The sequence below is a fragment of the Lactuca virosa genome, chromosome 8 (genome assembly GCF_052849685.1).
Source record: "Lactuca virosa cultivar CGN04683 chromosome 8, Lactuca_virosa_CGN04683_v6, whole genome shotgun sequence".
Classification (NCBI taxonomy): Eukaryota; Viridiplantae; Streptophyta; class Magnoliopsida; order Asterales; family Asteraceae; genus Lactuca; species Lactuca virosa.
The window spans coordinates 98,690,246-98,695,597 of record NC_136433.1 but is presented as its reverse complement, the minus strand read 5'-3'; the positions used below and the strand labels follow the sequence as shown (position 1 = coordinate 98,695,597).

Genomic DNA, 5,352 nt, shown 5'->3' with positions numbered 1-5,352 from the left:
TTCGTAAAAATCAGCAGTTTACTAAACCACCCTTCAACTATAACTTCAATCTGCAGAACAATCATTCTCGATATCCCAGAAACCCTCACCAGTCTCCGCAACCACAAAACACTCATCAACCCAAAGAGGCACTGCAGTCCATAAAGTCAACTGACTCCGGTACCTCAACTGAAGACAAAAATGATGTTATTATCTGTCACAAATGCAACAAAGAAAATCACTTTTCTACATACTGCAAAGCCAATGTTGTGAAAGATAAAGCTTTCTATCTTAGAATGGCTCAGGAGATGGAAGAGAAAGAAAAGGCAAGGGCATACGTAGCCCAAGTAAAGAGGGATCATCAAGTGTGGTCATCCGGAGATGAAGATGAAAATCATAACAACATCAAGGGCAAAGGAAAAATCTGCATGGTGGCAATTGCTGATGAGGATGGATCAAAAAAGCTGGAGAAAAACTACTGCTTCATGGCGAAAGATGGAACTCTAAGCATTATCGAACATGTAAAACTCATGATCCAATCTAATAATTACAGCATGCATGATTGTCAACCCTTCTTGGACAAACTTAATGACACTTGTGCTGCCGTCCTTTCAGACTATAACAAGGCTTTAGATGAGAAGAACATAGCGTCCCAAGAAATTTTTCATGTGATAGGATGAATAGAAGATAAGAGACTTAAAGCTGCCATGTTAGAGAAGGACTTAGTGTTAGAGAAAGATGCTAGAATGTTGTGTGAAAATCAGTTAGGAATAGCCTTAAATCAAAGGGATTTAGTCCAAAAGGAAAATGTACGCTTAAATTTTTAATCGAAAAGTTGTTTATTGAAAGTGAAGCTATTGAAAATCTTGTGAATAATGGGACTATAGATAACACATACAATTGGGGTTGGTCCAATTTTTTTTCAACCGCAAAGGACTCATCACCTCGATTTAACCAAGACCGTCCATATGTCCCTCCGGATCGAGAGTTTCATTTCCCTGTCAATGACAAAACATTCCCCGAAGACATAAGATGTCACTTCGGTAGGCTTCATGAACTGAGTAAAAATTGTGTTATTGAGGAAATTCTCCCCGAATCCTCAGATCCCATACCAGTGAATGACACAAATTGTCCCAAATCTCAGTCGTCCTCGGATGTAGATGAAGAAATTGTTTTGCAAGGACCGGACTTAGCCGATGATTGTCCATCTTTACCTTCCTTAAAGTGTCCCAACAAAAATCCATCCTTGACTTATTCTGCGGTAGTCCAGTCATCTTTACCACAGACCGCAACCAAAATCACAGTGACCATTCAGCCCATCCATCATGCATTACCAATTGAAAACTTTGTGTATGGACAATGTTCACAAAATCCTGAACTCTGTAGTTTAGATGATTCCAGTCCTCGTTTTTCAAAACAGTCAAAATCTTTCAAGAAAACACAGCTGAACATTTCTGACTGCGGTTCTCCAAAAACTCATGCAAAATTGGCTTTCAAAGATCATCTCAAGTCTCGAAACAAAAGGCGGGATGATAAATACAAAAACAATTTCAAACATCCCAAAGTTTCAAAACGAAAGAATTTAGAACAACCCATCAATGACAAAAATCTTTCGAAAATCACTACAGTCAAAGAATCAGACAAAAAAGAGTGTACAGTAACAAAAACCTTTTCAAACTCTCCTGCAAAATCCCAAAAGAAAGTCACATCTTTTCAAAGGTATATTTTTCAAAATTATTCTTTAAAAGATCAAAAATGGAAATGTCTTTTGCCAACTCCTAACTGCAAAGTGATCTCAGTTACATCTCAAGTCAACACCTAGGAGAAATTCATGTGTAAACACTTTTTCAAGTCCCAAGGATTCTGTAGCCAAAAGTCATTCATGGACCGGACAAAAGACTCAGACTACACACTCCGGACCGTTGTCCAAATCCAGTGTCTGGGTGAAGATTCTTTCTTCTGGACTTTATCTTTTGAAAACATCACGTCCAACTCAACCTCGTAACATTCCAGAAGTTGCCAAGTACCCAGGACTAGGTCTAAACACTAACACGAAACATGTCCCTATAACTCATGTGCATGCATCTAGTTAGAAAAATTCTCGTTTGTCCCCGGGCTCCAAACTTGTTTGGGTGCCCAAACTAACCCATTAATCTTGTAGGCAATGTGCAAGGAGGAACAAGAAGAGGAGTTGTTAATTGATAGTGCATGCTCCTTACACATGACCGGAAGGTTAGAGTACCTTCGCGATTTCAGGCCAATATGTAATGGTGGACATGTCACATTTGGTAACAATGCAAATGGAATCATCAGGGGTTACGGCGTTCTGACTACAGACAACTTCTCAATTCAAAAGGTTGCTTATGTTGAAGGACTCAAGCATAATTTGATCAGTGTGGGTCAATTGTGCAAAGCTGGTCACAGAGTTGAGTTTGATAGTGATTATTGCCACATTTTGACAAGTGATAGAAGCACCTGCTTGATTAAGTCTAAATCCAAAGGCACAATGTATCCTTTGGATATCTCATTAATCATTGGCAAACCGCAATTGTGTTTTCTATCCAAAGCCGTATCCGAAGTCAGTTGGCTGTGGCACCGCAAGCTAGCTCATCTCAACTTCCGGTATATCAACAACTTGGTCACCGAAGAACTTGTCCGTGTTCTTCCTATTCTTAAATACAACAATGACACTCTTTACCCAGCATGTGAGTATGGAAAGCAAACAAAGGGAAGCCATCCACTGGTTATTGATTCTTCAATTATTGAGCTGTTGGAGTTACTTCATATTGACCTCTGCGGTCCATCTACTGTAGCGGGTCTTCATCATAAGAAATACATACCGGTTATAGTTGATGACTACACTCGTTTCAACTGGGTCTTCTTCTTGAGACTCAAATCGGATACGCCGCAGGTCCTAATTAACTTCATTAAAGAAATCGAGCTTCAAATCAAACTACCAGTAAGGAGAATAAGAAGCGACAATGGAACCGAATTCACTAATCAGCTCTTGAATAGTTTCTTGGTTTCAAAGGGCATCAGTCACAACTTTTAAGCTCCTACACACCGCAGCAAAATGGAGTTGTAGAGCGAAGAAATCGTACATTGGTTGAAGCAGCTAGATCAATGTTAAATTTTGCCAACTTTCCTCTATACTTCTGGTCCGAAGCAGTAGCAACTGCATGGTTTTTTCAAAACCGAAGCATCATTTGCAAGCGTCTAAACAAAACTCCATATGAGGGCCTGAACAACCGCAAACCAAATGTCAGATTCTTCCACATTTTTGGTTGCAAATGTTTTATGATCAACAACAAGGATCATCTTAACAAATTTGCACCCAAATCAGATGAAGAAATTTTTCTTGGCTACTCCACCAATAAAGTGGCCTATCGGGTTCTCATCAGACGAACAAGGCTGATAGTCGAAAGCTTCGATGTTAAATTTGATGACTATTATGTCCGCAACACTACTCCTTCAACTAAAACCAAATTCATCCTGGAAAGTGATATCCCAGTATCTTCGGGTCCCCTAAACATAGTTGAAGTTAACTATGATGATCTATTTGACCCCGTAGAAATGGCACATCTCTCTGAAATCCTTATGTCTCCGGTAGCTCAACAATAACATGCTGAAGTATATGGTCCGTCTCTCTCTGAAGAATTGTCACTCAACACTTCCACCTCGCCGGTTGAGGGGGAAAGTTCAACTCCGGATTAGACGACAACCATCGAGGTTCCAGTACTAGAAGATGCAGCTCCAGTGTCTACTCATAGAGTCCCAATCCAACCAAATGCTCCTTCAAACTCTAAGGATGAAGAAATTGAGAACATTGACACAAGATCAGACTCAAGGGTTATCCCTCATTCATCTTTCCAGGGGGAACCATCTTCAGTCCAGGGGGAAGCCCCATCCGCAGTTCCGGGGGAACCTCCTTTCACAACTGCAGTTCAAGCTCATATAGTCCAAGATACCTCTACGGGCTGCTTTCAAGTCGAGGGGGAACTATCTTCTCCAACCACATAATGCTCTGACATTGAAGATATTCCCTCTACCGCAACCGCTGATCACCAACAATCTCGCCTTCATATTTGGTCAAAGGATCATCCACCGGGTCAATAACCCATCCGCAGGCATACAAACTCGATCTTCTAGTGATCTAACGGACCATTGCCATTACGCAGCCTTCATGTCCACAGTCGAGCCTCGAACCATAAAAGAAGCACTCATGGAGCCCGATTGGATCACCACAATGCAAGAAGAACTAGGTGAGTTTGAAAGGAACAAGGTGTGGAAGCTAGTACCGAAGCCAAAAGTCCACACAATCATCGGTACTAGATGGGTTTACAAGAACAAGCTTGACGAATCCGGTGCAGTGCTAAGAAACAAAGCAAGACTTGTTGCTAAGGGGTACAGTCAATTGGAAGGCATTGACTACGATGAAACCTATGCCCCTGTAGCCCGAATGGAAGCCATACGCATCTTCTTGGCGTATGCGGCACATAAGAACATCAAGGTTCACCAAATGGATGTAAAAAGTGTCTTTCTCAATGGGAACTGAAGGAGGAGGTTTACTTGCAACAACCTCCAGGCTTCGAATGTCAATAATTTCCAAACTATTGCTACAAGCTTGAAAAGGTGGTTTACGGTCTCAAACAAGCTCCAAGGGCATGGTATGAGACTCTTTCAGAGTTTCTCGTCATGTCTGTGTACAAAAGAGGTGTGATTGATCCCACTTTATTTAGAAGGGAAAATGGTAACAACTTAATACTAGTCTAAATATATGTGGATGATATCATATTTGGTTCAACATACCAGAATATGGTGGATGATTTTGCAAAGCTCATGACAAACAAATTTCTAATGAGCATGAATAGAGAGATCAATTTCTTTCTAGGTCTTCAAGTAAAACAAGTCCCTCAAGGGATTTTCATCCATCAGGGAAAATACACCTCGGAGTTGCTAAAGAAATACTCAATGGACAATTGCTCCTCAGCCAAAGTTCCAATGGCCTTTGGATACAAGATCTCTGCTGATCCTACCGGAGAGTTAGTTGATCACAAAACTTATCGAGGAATGATTGGGTCGTTGATGTACCTAACCGCAAGTAGACCGGACATTGTCTTCGCCACAAGCTTATGTGCTCGATACCAAGCCGACCCTAAAGTATCACATCTGACCGCAGTCAAGAAAATCTTCAGATACCTCAAGGGAAGCAAAGCTCTAGGCCTCTGGTACCCAACATGAAATGACTTCAGCCTACAAGCCTTCACCGATGCGGATCATGCCGGTTGTAGATTAGATCGAAAGAGTACTTCTGGTGGCTGCCAATTTCTAGGAGGAAGATTAGTCAGCTGGTCTTCAAGGAAGCAAAATTGT

General features: G+C 41.2%; 1 pseudogene; it reads left to right on the top strand.

Annotated features, from left to right (window-relative positions):
- Nucleotides 1-4,201: 4,201 nt before the first annotated feature.
- Nucleotides 4,202-4,534, top strand: LOC145130670 (putative mitochondrial protein AtMg00820 pseudogene; annotated as a pseudogene).
- Nucleotides 4,535-5,352: the final 818 nt, after the last annotated feature.